Source organism: Pararge aegeria, chromosome 22 (genome assembly GCF_905163445.1).
Source record: "Pararge aegeria chromosome 22, ilParAegt1.1, whole genome shotgun sequence".
Classification (NCBI taxonomy): Eukaryota; Metazoa; Arthropoda; class Insecta; order Lepidoptera; family Nymphalidae; genus Pararge; species Pararge aegeria.
Window position 1 is genome coordinate 3,803,549 of NC_053201.1, and position 26,767 is coordinate 3,830,315.

A 26,767-nucleotide genomic window follows, 5' to 3' on the forward strand; every position below is an offset into this window, starting at 1 on the left:
CGGTGGATCGTTTTAGAATATCTGTAATATTTATATTTATGACAAATCTTTATAGTTAGTCTTTGTGAGGCAAAATATTACTCTTTATAAATCAAAAGCTGAAATTAACAATCGACTTACCAGAAACGGTCATAAATTGGTGATATCTGCATATCGTCTGCGAAAGGTGCAGAACTCCTTTCTTGGGTTGAGTATACGCTTTTACAACATGATTCCTAAGGAAATTCTTGACCTACCAATGCATACATTTAAAAAATGTGTAAAAACGCATCTAGTACAGCGAGGTTACTATACATTTGATGAATTCCTCAATGACAAGGTAGAATGGAAGCAGCCAGCCTCGCTCTCATCTCCCGCAAGATAGCAAAATGATTGTAAATGTTGATGTTGGAAAAGAGCAACTACTGAGTTTCTTGCCGGCTCTTCTCGGTAGAATCTGCTTTCCGAACCGGTGGTAGAGTCACACAAACATGCATACTTGACGTTTCAAAAGTGCTTATAAAGTAGGCCTACTTGAAATAAATGAATTTGAATTTGAATTTGAATTTATAGGAAACTTTATATTTTAACGTTTTAATGTTTTTACATTATTTTACAATAACCTATAAAAACATGCTAACATAGTTATTTTAGAGGAAATCAATGAAAATTGATGGTGTTTAAACTAACTTAAGAAGGTTAACGCGCAATAAAATCGAATATCCAAAATTAATGGAACTTAATAAAATTTGAACTGATTTCATAAAGTCACCATACAAATCAGAAACGCATCAATACACAACAAAAATAAATTATCTGGGAAAATTTTAACTTCCTAACTATCACAGTTCATGAGATAAATCCTGGTGACAGATGGACAGACAGATAGACGGTCGGTAGTAATAGTGTCCCGGTTTAGCCGTTCGGTACGGAATCCTAAAAAAAGTTAATCACACAATTCTCAAGTGAACTAACAAGCTTAAATCGGAGTGCTTAAAGTAAAGCGAAACATAAATCTTAGTGTTCAAAGGAGCGGTTAAAGTTAAGCCTATTTCTTTTGTTGAGCCCGACGGCGTTTTTACAAGGCCACAAAATAGCTTAACCTTAATAAAGCTCCAAATAATGACTTTATAAATCATAGAATTATTGTCGTGGTTAAATCTGCTCGATAATTTAACCATTTTATATATAAAGTAATACAAATAAATAAGATTAGAGTATCTGTCTGTGGTTACGAAGAAATACCGAATATCGATCTAGGTAACGTAAGATTTTGAACGAAAAGATGTCACAAAATTTCCCCAACACTGCCCATCAAAATTTTGATAAGATCATTTTTGGAGGAAAACTGAAATATTTTCTAAAAGCGATATTTTCTGCAAGAGAAAAATATCTACAAACTTATAACACGAGGTATTACTTCAAGGTAAATCACAAGTCAATTTCAATACTTGACAATTTTGGGGCTATCAAAATTCAGTCATATTATCTTAGCAAAAAAATATCATTTGCTTCAACGGGGAAGGACAATATCGTGAGGAAACCTGCATGCCTGAATTTCTTCATAATGTTTTAAGTATGGATTGGTGTGAAGTCCACCAATCCGGTTTTTACTGTGGGAGACCCGTGATCTGTAGTGGGCTGTTAAAAAGGGTTGATATAACTATGATGATTTAAGTTAGCAACGGATATTAAGTTACATTTTAATTTGTTGATTCCTCGCGTTGTATATTTCTTGTGAGCACTGAAACTTAGACCACAGTCGGTTGATAGCGTAAGTATACCCATTTTTTTTTTCAAATTGAGTTTTATTTATAAGTGGGAGGAGACCCGCGCCTTGTAGTGGGACGGTAATGGGTTGATATGATGATGATATTGAGTTTTATTTGGCTAAACCTTTTTTTTTGATAGCTGTAGGTATGAGTATGTCCTAGGGTAGCCTAGCAGTATGCTAAGCACATATTGTTTTCTGTTTCTTTGAGTTTTTTCTTAGTCTAATATTATGAAGGAGAGAGTGTGTCGGTTTATTTGATTGTTTGGTTCTTTTTTTTTACCTATGTACCGATTTAACCACTGCACCATTCAGAAAATTTTGCTAGTGCAAAGCTTTCATTATAGAAAAGGTCATAAAACGTTTCCACGATAATTTCCCCGATAAGGAATAATCATAGCAAGATATAAAGATATTGATAGAAGATACTTGTTGAAAACCGAATAAATGCGGAAAATGCACATGATAGTAAATAATAAGTTAGTAAATATTCCATTATAAATATTTTTTTGTCATTATTAAAGTCTAAGACAAGCTTTCTACTGAAAAATAGTTCTAGCTCTATGACCAAAACCTCAGAAAGATATTTGACACTTATATTGGTAAGTATTAAGACTATAATGCTACTAAACCGTGTAATACGCTTTGTGGCTTACCGTGGCAAAGGATTTGAGTGCACTTATATTTATTAGGATAATCCGCTTATGATCTACTGGGACATTTGTGGAGTCTATGGCTTATATGAGGTTGATATACAGGATGTTTAATCTTTGAACTGTTTCATTGGTTAAATTACTACTTACAATTTACCTAGGAGACTTTGCGATTAATTCTAGGGTCTAGTTACAAGTGTTTAGATAAATTTCAGTACCAGCCCCGACTTAGGTAATAAGCGTTGTTTTGCACTACCACGGGGTGCACGATTAGCAAATAATCCTGGTTGTTTTTCGTTAACTTGACGTGATAACTAATATCGATAACGTCTAAAACCTTTGGAGCAATGTCGAAAATATAAGCTCTAAATATCAGTGCCAGTATGTGAAAAGCGTTTTATTACCAGCAGTGGGACTAACAGGTTGAGGTTGATGGTGTCCAAAGTTACCACAATGAGACAAAGTTTCAATTGAACGCAGAGGAACCATATTACAACATAAATAATTTATTAAATTAAGAAACCAATTTCCCTAACTAAGTACGTATTTTACGACTGAGTTTAGTGTTAGTTTTTTTTAAACCAGGTGCCTTTTCAAGAAACTATCATCATTGTGTCACTTTTTTGCCGGATAGAGGTATTTTGTAGGGAATCATTTTATATCGTCTGTCCATGTAGACGGGTCTATCAACGCTGCGTTTACCGGTGCGAGGTCACCATTTCAGTGTCTTAGGACTCCAACGTCCATCGGTTCTCCGATCTATATGCCCCAGACAGTGGCGTGCATAGAGGGTAGGCACAGGGTATGCAGACGATATAAAAGGAAGAAAATCTCCAGTACGATTTATAAAAAACTTAGGCATTGTAAGAGTTATGAAAAGCCTAACCTTAAGTATTTATAACTCATACTTGAGATTTCCTTCATTTTATATCATCTACATACCCTGTGCTTACCCTCGTACAGTGCCATTTCAGCTTCGCAAAGATAATACTTAGGATAGCTTTATTAATCTACAAACAGCCTGTATATAGAAAAATGTCAAAACCAATATTTATGGGATTTAAGAATTTGATGGAGAGCATTAAAAATGAGCCGGTAGCTAGTTTATGAAAGGCTATTTGTCGGCGGATCTATTACTATTTTGTTGATTTATTTGTATGTAAACATTGGATAGAAGCAGGCGTTACTCCACGGGAATCCATGATATATTATGAAAATTAAGCTTAATTTGCTATACTCCACGAAAAGCAGGAGAATCTGATTTAACAATTATTAATTGTAAAGTCAACATCTCCTGAGAATGCCCCGGGCTGCCCACTGCGCCAATCGGCCGCCAATTGTTAAGCCATGCCATTTGAAATAGCATGGCAATGACTCACGTATGTGCATTATCAAAATTAAGCTTAATTTGCTATACTCCGCGAAAAGCAGGAGAATCTGTGTGGTGTAATTTATAATTTCTTTAATCCTTATACTCCACACCAAACAGATCTTCAGCAATATACCCTCTACGCACGTTTCGCTCCGAAACCGGGGCATCCTCAGGAGATGTTGACTTTGCAATGAATAATTGTTAAGATACAATAATCCTTAACACTCTTTCTCTATCTATTACTCTCTCACTCCGTCCCCACTCTGGTTTCTGCTGCCATGACGCCATCACAGCTGATCATAAACGACGTGTACAACGACGACGTCGACGTTTACAACGTGTTTCCAACGTTTTGGCTTTTTATGCTAGTTTAATATTATTTGTGTAAATTAATGTTTATAAATATTTAATATGAGTGATATTAATTTGAAATGTGTATTTTGTGGTGAAAGTACCTTACAAAAAACAATTATATTTACGGTAGAAACATTAAAAAAATGTGTAAATATTTTGGAATATCGTCGGAGCAAGCCGGTTATCCGAAAGTCTCGAGAAACATATGATAACCTCGAATTGTCGATGGAATCATCATTAAATGATTTATATCACGCACAGTGTTATAAATTATTTACTGCAATTAAAATACCGCGAGGCTTTCAGTATTTACAAAGTGTAATGGAACTGACAATACACCGGAAGTTTCGGGAAATAGCTCCGAAACACATGCTCCTGATTCTGGAGAGTGTTCCGAAGCATATGGTACTGCTGATTCTTTGTCTACTGAGGTTATTAAGTAGTTATTGTGGTTCGAAAATTCCAAAAATAGTGTTCTATGAAACTTCTATCAGACTTTCGAGCTGGGAGAGCTCAAATGCATAAAAATATTATTTCTTTCAACTCAGCGAGCTCAAAATATCACATAAATTATATTTTGAGCTCAAAAATGTCATAAGTACAATTTTAAGCGCCCAGAAATGGAATTAGCGGGAAGTTGCAGGGATGGCCTTTAAGGTGAACCGTTTTTCTAATATTTTTTTGTCAGATCAGGCGAATCCCTCTAGATAATCGTCAGATAATGAGACAGTACGTTTAGAAATTAAAGATGAACGATATATATCTTAATCTGACGCGCTTGAGTATTTCAAAATGGCGAATTTTTTTTGCACATTATGAAAATGGCCGCGAGTTTGCGTCCCATCGAAATCGTCAGATTAGTGAATGAGAGCTTTTTTTTGGTGTACTTAACACTCCCTTAGAAAATCTGACGCGCTCGATTAAATATTTTTTTTTTCATTTTCAACCCTTTAATACAACCACCCGCGTCATGCAAACGATCAGATTAACATACGTACATTATTAAAAATACGTAAGACATTGATGCTATCAATATCTGACGCGCTCGAGGATGTCCATGCAACAGTTTTTTTTTACATATTTAAAAATCTATAGCCGCTTCCCCCACCGATGTAAAGGTATATATCATATAACATTTATTTCTTCTTATCATCTAAGCTTTGCATCCCAATAGGTCTCTGCGACGCTCGAGTAAATCCCCATTTAGCATCGTGGGCTCCCCTACTATTTTGTATTATCGTTTGTTTTGTTAACCTAGCTTCCTATTTGTATGTGCAATAAAGACTTCTTCTTCTTCTGTACTTATTGTACATACGTAAATAAAGTTAGTTTATTTTGCGTTTGAGCTAAACTTATAATATGACAGAGATATATCGAGCAATATGTTAAAGTGGCGTACATACTATTAAAGGATATAAATTATACTCATCGTAAATACTTGACGGATTCTCGCATACCTGAAACAAAAAAACGAAGAAATTGGATAAGTCTACACAAAATACAGCAATGTAATCCAAACCCTATTTCAATAGCGATAAAGTAAAATATAGTATTTCATGTAGAAATACACAACTCACATGCCATAAATCCATCACTTTAGAAACAGTGTAGGAGCAGGTGATCGATTTAAACTAAGTGTTTTTTTTACTTCATTCGTTTTGTATATACCTAAATACTTTTTTGAAAGTACAAAATAGACCCTTAATTAATTTAAGGGCACGGAAGAAATAATACGTTTTGAAAACTGTTGCATTGGTATATTTTTATCTTGAGTGAGAATAATGTGCGTTTTAAGTCATTGAATATCATTTGCCTTATCAGTGAGAGATAACACCAGAACCCCTCTCATTTTTAGCGGAGACTCGTGAAATGACCTTTTTTTTTTTTCTTTTTTTTTTGTGTGGTGGAAAAGCTTTATTTCTACCTTGGGCCGGACGGAGGTTATGTGGAACTCCCCCCTCTAAAGGGGGTATACCCATACTAAATGTATGTCTATTTATTTTTGAATATATATGTATTTATAATTGCACTATCCCGCTCTCTTGCAGCTTTTCCTTCTGCCAGAGGTTGCCTGTAAGAGATTGCTTGCAGCAATAAGGCCGCCTTTGCATGCCTACAATTCTTGTTCTTTTACTTATTCTTTGTTTTGATGTTTGTGTGCAATAAAGTACGTCTTTTTCTTCTTCTTCTTTTTCTAAAAACAACCACGGCATGTCCCTCTTGTTGGCTTTGTTAGACACCCGGGGAACCTCGTGAAATTACCTGGACCAGTAACGGCATGAGTATGGTAACTATATATACATGTTTATTTATAACAAAATTGATAAAACAATTCTTCTTCGTTTTCTTTATTCCACTAAAAGTTAGCCCTTGACTGCAATCTGACCTGGTGGTAAGTGACGAAGCAGTTTAAGATGGTAACGGGCTAACTAGCTGACAGCCGATTGGCGCAGTTTGCAGCGACCCTGCTTTCTGAGTCCAAGGCCGTGGGTTCGATTCCCACAACTGTAAAATGTTTGTGTGATGAGCATGAATGTTTTTCAGTGTCTGGGTGTTTATATGTATATTCTAAGTATTTATGTATATTATTCATAAAAATATTCATCAGTCATCTTAGTACCCATAACACAAGCTTAGCTTACTTTGGGGCTAGGTGGCGATGTGTGTATTGTCGTAGTATATTTGTTTATTATTATTTATTTAAATAAGTGTTCAGCTCTTAATCTATAAAAAATTATAAAGACGAAATATTTTTCCGTCAACAATAGTAGCTCAGTTAATCTGGCTCATACAATTACAACCCTATCCAATTACTGAGATATTATCTTTTTTTTCCGTAAAAAATATTTATACATCTATTGTCCGTAAATGGGATTTAACTTAACCCTTTCAACGGTTACGGAGCTACGAAGAACTTGATGTGGCATGTTTTAACTATGACTATATAGCGCTTGTGGATTTTAGACTAACAAGGGTTATGAAAAGAGTACATCTATTGCTAACTTTAATTAATATTGTCACACCTTAACAGAAAGTGATGATGCAGTCTACGATGGCAGTTATTATCAAAATTAAGCTTAATTTGCTATACTCCGCGAAAAGACCACATGCTTTTCGCGGACTATAGCAAAGTAAGCTTAATTTTTATAATATATCATGGATTTCCGCAAAGTAACGCCTGCTTTTATCCAATACGATGGCAGTGTTATTTCGGGGAAATTATTCATCGTCAACATCATATCCACCCATTACCGGCCCACTACAAGGCACGGGTCTCCTCCCTCAACGATAAGGGATAAAGCCTTAGTCCACCACGCTGGCCCAGTGCGGATTGGTTGACTTTAAACGCCTTTAAAAACATTATGGAGAACTCTCAGGCATGCAGGTTTACTCACCATGTTTTTCTTCACCATTGAAGCAAGTGATATTTTAATTACTTAAATCCCACATAACTTAGAAAAGTTAGAAGTGTGTGCTGGGATTCGAACTCGGCTCCCTGAAAGCGTGGCCGAAGTCCTTTGCTATCACCGCTTCAAGGGGAAATTAATTGAACCTAATCGCTAATAGGATCAATGAATTTTAAAATTTCTTACTAAATTAGCGTAGCAGAATCCTCGTGCAACACAGAGCTGAGTAGGTGACCCTTAGGCCACTTAATTATAATCCGAATACTTTTATTGCATTCAAAAAGGTTTTAACCACAATAAATAATCAACGTGAAATTACAATAATTTGAAAGCGTATTGTATAGTTTGTTATTTAAATTATTATTGTGTTGATATCTTTGATTATTCTATAACAATTTTTAAGTCAATAATAAAATAATCTAACCATGGCCAAAGCCTCCGACCAGACCAGAATATAGAGAAATCGGAAATTTCAAATTATCCCGGGAGATCCCATTCTTTGTGCCATATCCACTTACTTTACTGGATCTTCGTTTAGACAAAGGTCAAATATTCATATTATTTATTTTAAAGCTTGGTCGACACGTCTGTTTGTCTATTCAATATTTAATAGCAACGTTTCACAACCCCTTCTTTATTTATTTTTCACCCGTATATTAATGCAGCAGCCATTTTTTGCTGCTCGACCCACATTCATGTTTTGTGATAAGATGTTTTTTTTATATCCTAAAAGTTAGCCATTGACTGCAATCTCACGTGGTGGTAAGTGATGATGCAGTGGTAGCGGGCTAACCTTTTTGGGAGTATGTAGCCATATCGGTTTCCACGCGACATCGCACTGGAACTCTAAATCGCTTAGCACGTCTTTGTCGGTAGGGTGGTAACTACCCACGGCCAAAGCCTTCCACCAGACCAGACCGGAGAAAATTCAGCCAAATTACCCCTGCCGGCAATCGAACCTCCTCCTTAAATTCACAGAGCTCACCGTTGCGCCAGATAGGTCATCAAAAAGGTGGTTTAGTGAAAACGCGGATAAGCTTCTACCTCAGAGTTAAACTCAGAGTCTAAATGCTAATGACGTTTTGATTTGGTTACCTACTCCATCAAAAGCTATCAATGTCGTATCACGTATGTAGGTACGTGGCGTTGCGGTGAGCGCGGTTTTGACTTCAAAGCGCGCAGCAATGTCTAATGAACCTGCTAGTGACGTCATGTGGTCAGTGAATTAGGCATCTGCAATGTACCTACCTATTCTAGGCAACGGTTTTGATAACCTCCCTGGTAAGGTCGCAACGGTGTGCGCTGTGAATTTAAGTAACAGGTCCCGTGGGTGGTTTTTTTAGAAGCGGTGATAGCCCAGTGGGTAGGAGCTCGACTTCACTTTCGAGGGGGCCGAGTTCGAAAAGCACGCACCTTAAACTTTCAAAAGATTGTGCGTTTTAATTGATCAAAAAAAAATATCACCTATTTCAACGTTGAAGGAAACATCGTGAGGAAACCTGCATGCCTGAGAGTTCTACATAATGTTCGCAAAGGTGTGTGGAGTCCACCAATAAGCACAGGGCCAGCGAGGCGGCGGCGGAGGATATCTCATATTTTAATTGCATTTAATTTTAATATTTGTGGGTGAAGCCTGAAATAAATAATTAATATTATTATTATTGATCGCAACAAAGCAAAGGTTTTTTTTTATTTGTTAATTTGTATGTTATTATGAGAATTTACTGTATGGTCAATCAAGCTAATTGTTTGAATGGCTCGAAAATTGTGTAAGTTGCAATAGTATTTTAAGTGTTATTTTTTTAAGCAGGGCATCAAAATTAATATAGCCGTGCATCTCTATTTAACTAATTTGAATGCACAATAAAATCGCCTCGCCTGACGTGTGAACCGGAATGGTATTTTTAGTGTTATTTATGCATCCAACGCTTCATTGGCCGTTGGTGATTAAGCCGTTTACTCTCATTGTGTCGGTGATACGGGAGTGGCTCAGACAATACATGCCGTGGAATTTATTGTGTTACGCTTAATTAATTGTTTGCTGTATAATATAGTGTTGAAACACAACGCTTTGATTGATTATTTTTTGCCCTTCGTTGCCCTTATTATATGTGGCATAACATAGCAATAGTGTTAATAACGTAGCAGTCACACTTCTACTGTCAGAATCTGTATGAAAAAGCGCAGCATTTCAAACTTTATGCCATTTTATTTATCCCAGGTTTATATTTTTTTGACAAAGCTTCGTGCGAATTAATTTGTAATATATATACAATCTATAGCTCTCTTTTTATTTCCCTTCATGTTATATCTTATTTCTCTTTCATGTAACGAAATATGACAAGATCCATTCAAAATTCAAAATTCAAAATTCAAGATTCAAAATTCATTTATTTCAAGTAGGCCTAATATAAGCACTTTTGAAACGTCAAGTCTGTCTGTTTGTAGTGATTCTACCACCGGTTCGGAAGGCAGATTCTACCGAGAAGAAGCCGGCAAGAAACTCAGCAGTTGCTCTTTTCCAACATCAACAATTTACATTTTGCATTTTAACATTCATTTTTCTATCTTGTGAGAGCTGAAAGCGGAGCCGGATGCTTCCAAGCAACCAACCATTAATTTACCTTTTTACAATCTGATGAAGACTTATGGCTCTGGAACGTACGTCTCATAAGAAGTTCACTCAGCTGGCGATGGAGAGATGCTATTTTTGGAGTAACCTCTAAATCAAGAATGAGGAGGGTTGCAGAAGAACCAGAGTTACCCCCGTAGCTGAAAAAGTCGCGAAGCTAAAGTCTCAGTGGGCTGGCCATATAGCTCGGAGAACCGATGGACGTTGGTATCCCATGGTGCTGGAATGGTCCTCGCACCGGTAAACGCAGATTTGGTCGACTCACATCGAGGTGGACAGCCAGAATCAAGCGAGTCGCTTGGAGCTGCTGGGAATAAGCGGCCCAGGACTGTGTGTTCTAGACCTCTACAAAACTCTCCCTATGTTTTCTAGAAACAGTTTTTTTGCTTTTTCTTGCCCTTATTAATAAACTTGGCATAGCGTCGGAATTTTTATGCAGTGTTAATTTGACTGAAAACTGCGTAACTATCCTAAAGGCCTAAAGATTTACGTTCTAAAAATAAGTTATAGTATATAAGTAGATGCAAAAGTAAATAATTAAAAAAACAATTGAAAGAATTGAGGCTTCGAAATTTAAAAAAATAATGAGCGGAATGAAATCTAATTAAATTAATTGCCACTTCTGTGTCTGATGCTGACGAAGCGTCGTCCCAATTAATTTTTATTAAATATACAATAAACTTTAGCTCTCTTTCTATTTCCCTTCAACTTATATCTTATTTCTCTTTCATGTAACGAAATGTGCGAGAACGTGTCATGATGCATCCAGCTCTATTCATCAATAGTCTATAAGATACCATTTCTGGACTAAGGGCTTCTACCAATGTTAGGGTATACCCATAATCACCACGCTGGACATAGATGGCAAACCGAGGATGTTGCTACCCGTTACATTCCTTTAGTCGCCTCGTATGATACCCTCGTGAAGAGGTAGGATGGTGATAAATGTATTCTGATCTACCGTCACCACACAAAATATTTGGTTCAAAAGATTTATCCATAGTCTCATACTTTCATGAATTACGATTATAGTGTACGATTTAAATTACGCATACCTGTTACCGATAAAAAAAGCCTTCGAATAATATGAGCGTTCTCGAAATTATTTGGTGCCAATCGAGATATCGAGAGTCGTGTCGAAAATGCCGACCAATAATTGTGGTGAGGATTACTTGGAGATATGTAATCGTATTACCTGGATTTTTGAGGGTTAAATTATACAATCTAAAATCTTTTAAGGTCGGTACACACTGATTTGTTTCTTTTCTTTTTCTTTTTGTAAAGTAGTCTGTGGCCGGAACAAAGCATAGCTGCTTGGAGGTAGTTCTTCCCCGGACAAGCTTTTTGTTGATATAAAATTGAAAAAATGAGAAAGATGGCATAAAATGGAAAAAAATCTAGGGTAGGCAGTGCTTTTATGCATATATTAAGTGCACGACACTGCATGAAGTCACCTACGCTGCAGGTTGATGGACACAGAAAGCAGGGTCGCTGCCCACTGCGCCAATCGGTCGTCAAATGTATCACGACAATACACACATCGCCATCTAGTGTAGCTTGTGTTATGGGTACTACGATGACTGATGAACAATTGTATGAATAATATACACGCATACTTATAACAAAAAGATAAACACCCAGGCACTGATAAACATTCCTGTTCATCACACAAACATTTTTCCAGTTCCATAGAACCCACGGCCTTGAACTCAGAAAGCAGGGTCGCTGCCCACTGCGCCAGTCGGCCGTCTATTCAACATTCAAAATGCTATATATTAAGAAATATTACGGCTTTGATTCAAGATCGTGTCTGGTTAATTTTATTATTGTTAATTTGGGCCAAGAATTCGGATCGGATATTGTAAGGGGGTGTGACCGTACCAAAAACTCTCAAGACCAAACACCATGTAAGGCAAGAATGCTACAGGATGTGAATTATCTTGGAATTATCTCATGTGCACCGGGTTTTACAATTACAAGATAAGTGTATGTTTTATAATGGACTTTATTGCTGCGGAATAAAGTTAACATTTACATTATCTTAAGTATCAAAACTTAACATTTTTTTTGAATGTTGATTGCAGGGTTGCCCCAATAATATTATTTCATCAAACAATTTTTGAAGAATAACTTTTAGCATTTGTTACCTGTTATTTGTTTATTTTTAGATGTTTGATTACTTTTTTTGATTGTTTATTTGGTGGTTTTTAGCACGATGCGTTATTAATTTTGGTATTTAAAAGTTTTATTTTCAAGGCCTTCTTAATAATAGAGGATTTGTCACCGCTTTTTTGTACAGCGGAGCTAAATAAATCAATGAATTGCATAGTAATTTAATCTCCATAGTTTTTCGTTGAAGCATGGTGAGGGTAACTTCAATAAAAAGTTACTTTAAAACAAATACAATTATAAAAACTAAAACTTGATAACCAGACTGAGGCCCAATCAATATAAACTTAATAGAATAAATGTTGACGAATATCTAGCTATGTCAAACTCTTGCATGTTACCAGTACCATGCAGCAGTACCATAGTAGTAAATGTTTTGTGACACACACATAAGGTTTTACTTACCATCATTAATATACGCACCTAATTATAGAAAATTAATATAAAATAATGCATATAATCTGACTATACTATTAAATTTAAATAGCGACCAATTAATTGGGTGATTCTGATTTTATATCAACTTCAGTTGTACTAAAAGGTTGCCAGACATGGCTGAATGCATGTAAAATGTTTGCGTTTCCAAAAATTAATAAATCTAAAATTATTCTCTTTGATCTATTTATTAGACAAAATGCTTTCACTTATCAATAATAAGTGGCAACCCTATCTTTACTTCTTAGCAGCGAGGTTTAAATTCTAGTTAAGCGTAAGTTACGAGGTGTAATTGTTACGGCTTTTTATTTGCAAAAGGTTACAATAAGAAGCGATAATATGGTTTTATATCTTATAAATTGTATAAATGTAAATGTCAAGTGGTGTATATTTTATGTAAACCTAAATACTTAACATTTTATTATCTTTCAAAATGAAATGAGCAGAATACGTGGGTGGTTTCCTATTTGCAATGGCGTAAAGCGATCGATTGCGTTGTGTGTATAAGTATACTTAGTTTTTCTCGGGACTTCATCTGGGTATATTGTGTCCTTTCTTTTAAATGTAAGAGCTGATCGGTGAAATAAGAACTAACACGCTCACTTACGCATTCATACTAATATTGAAATGTACTGCACTAATTTGGACGAAGTTCTGAAAAAAGATAGCTTGCACTCTGGAGACGGACATAATATATTTTATTTATATTTTATTAAATAATAAAATATAAACTATAAATAATTAAAACCCGACTTTCGATATAATGGACATTATATAAAGTCGATACTTTTGATAACAATATTGAGGCAGTCGAGAAAAAAAAAATTTCGCTATTGTGTAGTGCCGGCTATCTTGGAGCGAGTTTCATCAAACATTGCTGAGAAAACTTCCGACTAATTCAACTTTCAAACAATCAAAATCGGGTCATCCGTTCGGGCACTATGATGCAACTGACACATACACACACACACACACACACACAAAAGACACACATACACACCCACGCAAACATACACAACCTCGCATACATACACATACACAAACTCATAACACCCCGTCGGTTTTGCGTTAGAAGTTCAAAATGCCACTTCTACGGATGATTACTGCGTCACTCTGCGACAAAGCCAAAGGTCACAACTAGATAGTACGGTAACTACGGTTACAGATTCGTAACATAACATTTAACAAAAATTTAAGATATCTTACACAGTCACATAAGACTCTTAGAAATAACTCATTAGATGAATTGTACTCCACACTTCTCACGTAAGTACCAGTGGGTGTTAAGAAGAAAGTTTTATCTCAATCAGTAAGAACGCTATCCAAAACGATAGATATAATCTCTCACGCACCCGCCTCCCAGTGTAATGCTATACGTCGATAAATTCTCTTAACTTTAACTCGCGTGACGGCAAACTAAAGAGATCACCACTTGAGATAAACTCGACAGTAATTGTGTAAACAATTACAAAGCCAAAATAATTTATAAGGCAGACATATATTATAATCTACATGTTAAGATTAATTATTAACTACTGCATTTTTTTTATTTTAAAAATACACACATCGCCATCTAGCCCCAAAGTAAGCGTAGCTTGTGTTATGGGTACTAAGATGACTGATGAATATTTTTATGAGTAATATACATAAATACTTAGAATATACATCTTCTTCTTCTTAGGGTGCCGTCTCCTTACGAAGGTTGAAAATCATTAGGGCTATCTTCACTATGGATATCGCTGCTCTAAATAACGATTCAAAAGAAGGCCAGCCCGCTGGACAGATGACCTTAAAAAGGCGGCTGGATGAGAAAGGCGGAGAACGCGGCGGCGGTGGCGCGCTCTTGGAAAGGCTTATGTTCAGCAGTGGACCATTGTGGACTGTTGATGAAAGTACTATATAAGGCAACGCCAACTTTCCAACTCCGGACTCATACTGAGTATTGACAGGGATTGAAACAAATAGCCTCTCAAACCACAAAATAACGTCGCACCATCCAGTACATTCGTTCTGTTAAACAAACAGCTGACGATCGGTCGTATAGTGACAGTTTCCCATACAACCAGTTTAGGAAGCCTTCAAATATTATTTAACGACACAATAAACATTGATATTATCTACATGTTATGCATATGCAAACACTTTTACTTCCTTGATGGTTTGAATTAAGTATTAAGGTAGGTACGTGCGGTAGTTTTTATTACCAATGTAATTGCTTTTTACTTCCTAATAATTTAAATGCCTAACTTTCGCTTTTACATTAACCACGTGATAAAAATATCGTAGTTTGGATAAAAATTACCTTTAATAAGTAATAAAAAATTATTTATTTGGGCAGTGACCATGCTTTCTGAGTCCAAGGCCGTGCGTTCGATTCCCACAACTGCAAAATGTGTGTGTGATGAACAAGAATGTTTTTCAGTTTTATAAGTATTTATTTATATTATTCATAAATTATTTATTCATCAGTTATTTGAGTACCCTAATAATGTGTGTCATTAATATAATTATTTTGTGCTATTATTTCATGATTGAAAATAAACCATTGTCTCAACTATTTCACACCAAAAATCACGTGAAAGATGAATTATAATAATTTATAACGATTAAAATTTTTCATTTTTATTTGCTTATTATCATTTTAGTTTTAAAGTGTTTGTTCTGGTATTCTATGTGTAACAATACAACTTGGGTAAAACTTCGGTTCCTTTTCTGGTGAAATCGTTCGATTCCCAGCACGAAAATCTAACTTTCGGAAGTTATGTACGTTTAAAGTAATTAAATATAACTTGCTCTAATAGCTAAGGAAAACATCGTGGGGAAACCAGCACGGACAGTTCTCCACCGATAAGAGACGAGAAGTTAACTAATCCTCATTGGGCCAGCCTGGTGGACTACGGCCGACACCCTTTTCAATCTGAGAGGATACACATGTTCTATAGCGAGCCGCTAAAATTATGGTGATAACGCTGCTCCAATAAGGATTAACAATAAATAAATAAATAATAAATAAATAAATATACTACGACAATTAACACATCGCCACCTAGCCCCAAAGTAAGCATAGCTTGTGTTATGGGTACTAAGATGACTGATGAATAATTTTATGAATTATATATAAATAAATACTTAGAAAATACATATAAACACCCAGACACTGAAAAACACTTATGCTCATCACACAAACATTTTCCAGTTGTGGGAATCGAACCCACGGCCTTGGCCTCAGAAAGCAGGGTCGCTGCCCACTGCGCCAGTCGGCCGTCAAACAATAATTTGAAATCAAAATTTCCATTATACAATACAAACTGAGTATACAAACTGATAGTTATATATACGAAAACAAAAGCTTAAACTCCGATATCGCTTATTGAATACAAAATGAAGTCCAACAAAGCCTGGCTTGAGGAGTTGATTGAATAATTTCATCTGAGAATCAAACTTGGATTACGGGCCTTAATAGATTCTATCGGTCTCGCAGCATTTGCATACTAAACGGCTTTCAATTTGAGCCCTTAGATCGAGGGATGAGTGAAATTGTAATTTTTAAACCTTCGCAAATTTCAACGAAGCTTTGGTATTTTAGAAGTTTAATTTATTTTGGTATTAAGTTTACAAGATTTTATACCACGCTTCTACCCGTTGGGATGGATTTTCAAAAAAATCTTAAAAGGTACACTGTGCCACATTAGTTAGTGGGAACTATACGTATCACCATAACCCATTAATGGCCCACTACGGGACACGGGTCTCCTCGGAATGAGAAAGGTTTAGGCCGTAGTCTATCACGCTGGCCAAGCGTTAGTAGACTTCACACGCCGTTGAGAACATTCTGGAGAACTCTCAGGCATGCAGGTTTCCTCACGATGTTTTCCATCACCGTTTAAAGCAAGTGATATTTAAATTGCATAAAATAAAACGCACATAACTCCGAAAAGTCAGTGGTGAGTACCGGGGAACGAACTAGGTGTCTGCGAAAGGAAAGCCGAAACCTTACCCCCTATGCTATCACCGCTTCACTTTATAACTATAGTATACTAAATAATAAATAAAATGAATATACTACGATAATACACACATCGCCCCAAAGTAAGCGTAGCTTTTGTTATGGATACTAAGATGACTGATGAATATTTTTATCAATCTCTACTTAATATTATAAATGTCAATGTAAGTTTCTTTGTTAAAAACTACTTTACTAATACAATCACTAATGCAATACTGAATAATTTAAATTTCTTTAGAACTATAACTAAATTGAATGCCAATTCAAAAAACAAAATCAAACGCAGATGAAGTCGCGGGCAATAGCTAGTAATGTATATTAATACTGTTAATATGACACTGAAAAACATTCATGTTCATAACACCAATATTATTTATGATAATCCATCCCTATTGTACAAGTATTTGGACGAATAAATAATTATTTATTTATAAAAAAAAAGATTCCTTAGCTTTAAAATTGTTAATCTTTTAAATTTGAAATTTTATATGGACCACTTTTCGTTCTTACAACATGATACTGGTTTATCTGAAAGTATCACGGAATTAACCATCGATAAAAATCTCAGAGCAATCTCTAAACAGAAGCAGTCTTGCATTAAATATTATGCAACAAAAAGGTTACTATTATGTAAACCTCAAATAGCTTGCCACTTGACCCCTTATCAGAATGCCCGATATCGAAATACTGATGCGAAACCCATAAAAAAAACTGCCAAACTAAAATAAACTTTAACCCAACCGTATAAGGTCCTGAAGAGAAAAAAATCCAAACTTCACTTTAACCACCTTACGATTACCATTCAAAAATAGAAAGTCAAACAATTTTCATCTCTAAGATCCTTTGAATAGGGTTATGTGATAAGTTTATTAGTGATAAATGTGTATGGTTAACTTAATTTCAGAGCTTTGAAGAGGCGTCCTTTGATGTAAAGGATATGAACTACTGCCGGCGGTTAAAGTTTAACAAGCTTCCGTTCGGTATATTTTATTAAAGATCCGCTATTAATTTATGATAAAAAACTCGATTTTGATGGCATTACAAATTCCCTTTTAATTTTAATTTGAAGCGGTGATAGCCTAGTGGATGACCTCGGCTTCGCATTGGGGCTATCCTCCTATTGTTCTTAGTCATATTATAGTCTTCCTCGATAAATGGGCTATTCAACACTGAAATAAGAAGTTTCTGGAAGACATCAAAAACATTTCTAAATTTAAGAAAAAATGTGACTGCAATAATTTAAACATTAGAAGTAAGAATAAACTTACAGTGCAATATACTAGGTTACATAAAATTCATAATTCGTTTAAAGGAAATTGCATATAATATAATATGTATAATAAACTATCTATTGACATCTTGGAGACGTCTCTTAAAAAGTTAAAAGTTTGTATTAAACGTAAGCTTATAGAAAAGTCCTATTATAGTATAAAAGACTACGTAATCGATAAAAAAGCTTGGGTGTAAATTATTGCTCTTCTAATAATTTAAAAATGACATTGTGAGATGGTGATAACAAAAAAAACACCCGGCTAAATTTGTTGTGGGCTTCTTCTTAGACCAGGACGCCTTTGGAACCCTCGTAGCTTTAGTTTTAAGTTTACGAATGTGGTTATCGCCATCATCTCACTACCGTGTAATTCTTACGTACGCATCAAAAGTGCCACCTATGGGCCTACTTGAATAAAGATATTTTTGACTTTGACTTTGACTTTGACATCTCTTTATTTCTTTAGAGATAAGTTGTCCTTGTGCACGTCCTGCCCTTTTTATTGTAATTTTTAATTTTTGGTACTAAATACATAAGTATTTTTTCAAATCGGAGCATTAGTTCCTAAGATCATCACGCTGAAATAAACAAACGAACAACGACTGAGTTAAAGTAGAGGTCCCGGGAGCGATTCCTTGTAGGGGCAATTTGGGAATTTATAACTTCTGGAATTTCTCTGGTCGGGTAGGCTTTGGCCGTGGCTAAGCCAATTAGTGTTCGATGTCGCATATAAACCGATTAGCGGTATGGCTACCATACTCCCTACCATCTTAGACTGCATCATCACTTGAGAGATTGCAGTCAAGGGCTAACTTGTAGTGGTATAAAAAAAAAACTCTTTAGCTTTATATACCTAATAGTATAAGATAATAGGTGCGCCGACAAAATCTTTGAAATATATATAAAAAGATTTTTCCAACAAATGCGGCGATTAGCAAGCAAAATGTAGAGTAACGTTTTTGAACTCACCCTTCATAATTTATGAGTGAGTCAGCTTAACGGTGTGTGAATAGAGCCTCATGATGGATGGTCTTGTTAACCTGTTTAGTATTCGTAATCCATTTAATGTACCTCTACATTATCCAGATAAAATAGGACGATGGGATGGGTATGCGAGAGAAAGCAGAAAGACAAATTTAGTATCAGAGTTGGGCCCCTCGTGCTTGTCTATTATTACTCTATAATTACAATTCAAAACTTTATTTTGACTCAAAATATATTTCGTATTTTATTAATAACCTTATATCAATACGAAAAATGTAAAATATGATAATACAAACACAAAATAACACACCTTGTGGCAAGAACCAGATACAAGTTAGGATACATGGGTTGCCTAGTGAAAATCGATTAGTGAAAGGTAAATGTATGCCTAAATTTGATTTTAATTTCAATTTCAATTTATTCAGTACAATGCATAATGTTATATTTATAATACCATATTTAAAATAAATCTAATTATATAACGTAACGCATGTACACCCTGTTTGGACGCAGCCATTTTTTAAAACATAAATAATTTTATATAGAATGGGATCTTGTTGTGGGGAAAAGCTGCAGATATTAAAAGTATATTTATACTACAGAAAAGATACTATACGATCAATATATAAACTTGGATCACGCGAATCGCTTCGTGAAAAATTTAAACAAATAGGTAAATTAGCTTCGCAATATATTTATAATAATATAGTCTTAGTGAGACAAAATATTACTCTTTATAAACAAAAAGCTGATATTAACAATCGACTTACCAGAAACGGACATAAATTAGTGATATCTGCATATCGTCTGCGAAAGGTACAGAACTCCTTTGTGGGGTTGAGTATACGCTTTTACAACATGATTCCTAAGGTAATTCTTGACCTACCAATACATACATTTAAAAAATGTGTAAAAAGACATCTAATACAGCGAGGTTACTATACATTTGATGAATTTCTTAATGCTTGTCAGTAAGGAATTCATCAAATAGATTTCATCAGTAGATTGGAAGCAGCCAGCCTCGCTCTCATCTCCCGCAAGATGGAAAAATGATTGTAAATGTTGATGTTGGAAAAGAGCAACTACAGAGTTTCTTGCCGGCTCTTCTCGGTAGAATCTGTTTCAGAAGCGGTGGTAGAGTCACATATTTGACGTTTCAAAAGTGCTTATATAGTAGGCCTACTGGAAATAAATAAATTTGAATATTAATATGAATTTCAAAATATAAGTTTACTAGGGAAACTGTTTTATGGGGGATTTTAACAATCAAAGAAATAATTTACGGAATATTGAGTATTGCTCTATGAGGAATATTTTTATATTATATTGAATTCATTTTCATTTTCAGAGTTCTTTATAAAATCTGGCAGATAGTTATATATTTTTATAGACATTGCGTATTGACTTTTAGAGCTTTTAGAGTGCTAATTTAATTTTTTTTTTAGTTTTTTCCGGAAAACGTGTTCTTTTTCTTTCATTTTGGTGTTAAAGTGTATATTTTTCTTCACAAATTTGCAGATTTCAAAGATATATGTGGAGGGAAGAGTAAGGTCGTTTAATTTTTTTATATAAGGTTGTCATGAGTCTGTTTTTTTATATAACTTTTATTCATTTGCATTTTCTTTTGTAATAGAAATTGGCCCTGTACATTTGATCTTCTTTGATTAGGCGTTACACGCCTTGTTCTTAGTTAGTGAAAACGGGCATAAGAACCAAAGATGGACCTACACTCCATTTTTTCTAAATTGTCTTATAATAAAGAATATTTTCTTTAGTCAATTTATTTATTTATTGTCAAATATGCTAATAGGAGTTACGATGTTTTAACACCTCATAATAAACAACAAATTGATAATTTACATTTCAAAATATATTATGTAACATTTTATTAAGACAATGCCGAACCACCCATTTATTCCCATACACCCAGCCAGGGAGTATAATCTCTATTGTCTATGGTTTAAAATTTGAATTGGCTTAAGCGATAAGAGGCTAATTTACACGTGGTTTACTGTAATTTTCTTCGTCGATGCACGGGTTCAGACAATGGCCCGTGGGTGTTTAAGGGCCACGATCTATTGCGTACATCGGCTCAGCTGTGAAATAACTGAATTCTTATAATACAACCTTAATCAAACGTCTGTACGTATGCGCTGATTCTGAGATTTTATTATTTGTCGATCTTCCTAGCTCTTCCTTCCTAGCAGATTTTAAGTGGGAAGTCCCGGCAGTAGGGAACTCAATGAATTAGTGACGATGAAGCGGTGATAGCCCAGTAGGACATCGACTTCAATTTCAGGGTGCCGAGTTCGAATCCTAGCACGCACCTCTAACTTTTCTATGTTATGTGCGTTTTAAGCAATTCAAATATCACTAGCTTGAAAGCATCGTGAGGAAATGCCTGAGAATTCTCCATAATGTTCACAAAAAGTGTGTGGAGTCCACCAATCCACATTGGGCCAGCGTGGTGGACTACGGCCTTAACGCCTTCTCATTGTGGGAGGAGACCCATGCCCTTTAGTGGGCTGGTAATGGGTTGACAGATGATGATGAGTGATGGTGGTAAGAGATGATGCAGTCTAAGATGGTAACGGGCTAACCTGTTAGGGGTACAGCAGTTGTATACAACTCATATAACCCTAATCGATTTCTACTTTTCATCGTACCGGAACGATAAATCGCTTAGCAGTAGTCTAGTCTTTGTCGGCAGACTAGACAAGAAAGCTGCGGTTTTCTACCAGACCAGACAAAAACATTGCCAAATACCTATTGCTAAACGCTAAATTGCAAGTGTACTTATAAACTAGTAGGTATAAGAGCAAAAGGTCGCGAAACATTTTTCTTGGTGGTAAAAACAAGGCATTCCCAACTATCAATATACAAAGATCTCAACATGTCAGCAAATGATTTCACGGTACGTATACGGTAACGGGCAGTTGTTTGGCCCTTATTTGGCAAATGCTGAATGTAGGTAATCAAATTTGTTATCATTTGATTACCCACATTCAACATTTGCCAAATATCTATTGCTATACACGAAATTGCAAGTATATAACCTTGTATAAGAGCGAGAGGTCGCGAATACTTTTACAGGAGTCGAGTCACAGGTAAAGGCAAGGCATTCTCAACTGGCAATATACCTATACAAGATCTTGTCAAAATGTCAGCAAATGATTTCGCGGTATGTTTACGGTAACGGACAGTTGTTTGGCCTTTGTTTGGCTAATGCTGAATGTAGGTAATCAAATTTGTTGTCATTTGATTACCCACATTCAACATTTGCCAAATATCTATTGCTATACACGAAATTGCAAGTATATAACTTTGTATAAGAGCGAGAGGTCGTGAATACTTTTACAGGAGTCAAGTCACAGGTAAAGGCAAGGCATTCTCAACTAGCAATATACCTATACAAGATCTTGTCAAAATGTCAGCAAATGATTTCGTGGTATGTTTACGGTAACGGACAGTTGTTTGGCCCTTGTTTGGCTAATGTTGAATGTAGGTAATCAAATGTATTGTTGCTTATATTATTATTATCTATTGCTAAACTCTAAATTGCAAGTGTAGGCTTAAGAAGGCAGTTAACTGTAATGCCAAGGTACAATATAAGACTGCGTAACAGTCAGATTATTCAGAGATTACACCGATTGAATTTAATAGTACTAAACATAATCAGTGTTATATAAAAATCAATTGCTATGCGTGGGTGTCGCTAAAACACGAAAATAGGTATTTGAATAATTTTCTTATATTTTATTTGCCTGCTATGGGATGGTATTCGAAAAATGCCCAGCGGAACAACAGAGAAATATGAAAAATTTAAATCAGCAATTTTGTGCAGGAATTGCTACTCCTACTAGTTATAAAATTTAAAATTCATTAATTTCTAGTAGGCCTACTATAAGCACTTTTGAAACGTCAAGCCTGTCTGTTTGTAGTGACTCTACCACGGGTACGGAAGGCAGATTCTACCGAGAAGAGGCCGGCAAGAAACTAAGCGTATATTAAACCCTAATCCCTAATCGGTTTCTACACGACATCGTACCGAAATTCTTAATCGCTCAGCGGCAAATTCCTAAATTGCCCTTACCGAGAATCGAACCCGGGACCTCCAAACTGAGAATCGCTTACCGCTGCGCCAGTGACGTCAAATACCTATCAAGTCAGAGGTTTTATTATAAAATGGAAGCTTTTAAAATTAAGTGAATAATAAAAACACCGCAGAGACTTTTAGCCCATTACACTGAAATAACTTTGAAAATACGTTGAAAGCATACTCGTTTGGCTAAAAATTTGATTACGCCATTGTACCACTGTGTGACGTCACACTCACTCAACCTTTTGCTGAGAGTTACTTTATTATTAATAGTATATATATACTTACTCATTTATTGCATGTTATAATATTTAAATATGTAAGTGTTGTTATTATATATATTAGTTTATTTTTATTTATTAATTATATTATTTAATTTTTATCTTTTTGTGTACACTAGTTTATGTATTAGCATGTAGTTATTCGCATGTATGTATTTTAATATTTGAACCACCAGCAGTATTCTCCTCTTCTTTTTTTTCTAATTCTAAGGTTGCCTGGCAGAGATCGCTATTAAGCGATAAGGCCGCCTTTTGTATTACTACTTCTTTCGATATGTTTCTGTTGTTGTTATATTTCAAATATGTTAATGTTGTGGTATACAAATAAAGAGTTTAATAATAATAATAATAATAATAATTATTATTATTATGATTACTTGACGTTTCAAAACTGCTTATATTAGGCCTACTTAAAATAAATGAATTTTGATTTTTTTTTGATTGATTATTATCGAAATTTATTCTCACACTCATGTACAAGATAAATATATATAGCGAGCCAAGACAAACTAATTAATTATTAATGCTACTCTTGATTTGTATACCACACCATTAATAACAATCTGAAAAAAATACGAAAAAAAAGTAGAATACAAAAGGCGGACTTATCGCTTGATAGCGCTCTCTGCCAGGCAACCTCAGGTTTAGGAAAAAAGGAAAGGAGATTTTTGTTTAAATACAGACATGTGAATGACTACAAACTAATACATAAACCAGTTTATACAAATACATCATACATAGTATAATTAATAAATATAAAACATAAAAATAATAAATAAATAATTTGACGGCCGATTGGCGCAGTTAGCAGCGATCCTGCTTTCTGAGTCCAAGGCCGTGGGTTCGATTCCCACAACTGGAAAATGTTCGTGTGATGAGCATGAATGTTTTTCAGTGTCTGGGTGTTTATATGTATATTCTAAGTATTTATGTATATTATTTATAAAAATATTAAACAGTCATCTTAGTACCCATAACACAAGCTACGCTTACTTTGGGGCTAGATGGCGATGTGTGCATTGTCGTAATATATTTATTTATTTATTTTATTTATAAATATATTACGACTTCGTTCGTGGTACATTAAACTGTATCCCGTTGGTGTTTGTTGTTTAAACAACCCACGATCATATTAGGTTAGTGCTTTTAATACATACTACAAGCTTTTGCATTCAAGCAACCTTGTTTTTAATTTTCGGAAGTCTATGGTATAAGTACAATGACCATTAAGCTTGATTTGCTATCAATTCGTGAATATAAATCCGTGAATACCAGGCAAACGTGCATAGTGCAATTACTAGCTTCTTCAGTGTTTAAACCCACAAAGATCTTACAAAAGCAGTATCTACGCACGTTTCATTTCGACATCGGGGCGTTAACAAGGACATGTTGACTTATAATGCAAGCCAGGGAATGAAAAATTTAAAAAAAAGTCAAAATCCAAAATTATCGTATGATTATAAACTAGTTGTTGTCTATTATTTTGACGCAAGTGTTGAAACAAGTGACATTTTGATTACTTACAGGTAAACAACAAATAAACGTAGAAGCAGTGATAGCGCATTCGGCTCTTCTTCACTTTCGCGGTGCCGAGTTCGAATCCCACCTCGTACGCACGTTTTAAGTAATTAAAATATCACTAGCTTCAACGGTGAAGGAAAACATCGTGAGGCTACATGCCTATGAGTTCTACATAATGTTCGTAAAGGTGTGTGGAGTCCACCAATCCGCACTGAGCGAGCGTTGTTGACTACGGCCTTAACCCCTTCTTAAATGGGTTGATGTGATATGAATATGGGTAAATGATGATACACACAACACTAACTATAATTTATTTGTATGGGTTTATACGATATATACCTGTCATCAGGAACTCACGACCGAACTGGCTGCATCAACGCATGTGCACGACATGCATTACGCATGAAGCCGTGTCAGGAAAGGATGGCACGTGCATGCAAGCATGCCTAGCTAGTTATGCTTCCTGTATCCGATTTTATAGCTTTGGCTCTTTGACTAGCCAATATTTGAAGCTATGACCAGTTAAACGGTAACGGTATAACGACGATCTACCTAGCTCAGTGGTGAGCTATATTGTAAGTATTTATGTATATTATTTAGAATAGAATAGAAAAACTTTATTGCATCACAAAACAATATGAAAAATACAAAGAAAACAGCAATAGTACTTAGGCTAGGGTGCAAAGGCGGCCTTATCACTAAAAGTGATCTTTTAAAAGCAACCTGAGCGTACGAAGCCAAAATTTTAATACGGATCGTACAATCTCACCTTAATTGTTACCTGTCTTTTTCAGAATTTGCTACGTGCGTTTCTCAGAAGCATGTTCTTACCTGTAACAAAGTAAAGCAAAATGAAGCTTCAATACAATACTCCGTCCTCTATTTTACATGTCAGGAATAATTTTCAAAATTAGATAGTTTAACTTACTGCCCGTAGAACCTCTGACTGCCTGCGATAGTTCTATCAGACAGAAGGACAGACAAACAAAAAAACATGATTTTTATGTTATGATACTGATCAAATAAATACTAATATTGTATTTATATACACAAAAGCGTGTCTGTGTTTTGTTTGACCAGGCCCTTAAAATTTTCTTCAGTTTAAACGTAGGATTATATTAAAATAGGTAAGGTTAGATATATATAAAAGTAGTATCTAGTAATAGAGTTCTTGTAAAGATTTCTTAATTATATTTTTTGTTTGCATGTTTGAGGCACTCGTAGATGGGTAGGTGAGCCTAACTACTTAAGTTACACCAACATTTGAACTTTAAAATGTAACAATGTAAACATCAAAACAAAATGGAATAACGAAGAACACGTGTCCCTATAACGGAATCGCTTCATTAACGATACGGTGACGTTCGAACGAATGTGGAATACAAATTTCGTGTTCAAACTCGAAACTTGTGATGTTGACCTCTAATGTAACGATATCATTTCGTGACGCGAGACTCCGTGAGACGTGTTCACAGCAGTTTAGTGTCTGAATACGCAGTACAATTTAAATAAATATATCTTACACCCAATTTCTAACAGGGATGTTTTAACAGGTCACATTATAAGTAACGTGAGTACCTGCAAAATTTTTAACTTATTAACTCATAGTATATATAGAAGTGGTTATAGCGCATTGGGTAGGAGCTTGACTTCACATTCCGGGCACCGAGTTTGAATCCCAGCAAGTTAGTCCCACTAAGTTATGTGCGTTTTAAGTGATTAAAATATCACTGACTTCAACGGTGAATGAAAACATCGTGAGGAAACCGGCATGCCTGAGAGATCTACGTAATATTCTCAAAGGTGTGTGGAGTCCACCAATCGGCACTACGGC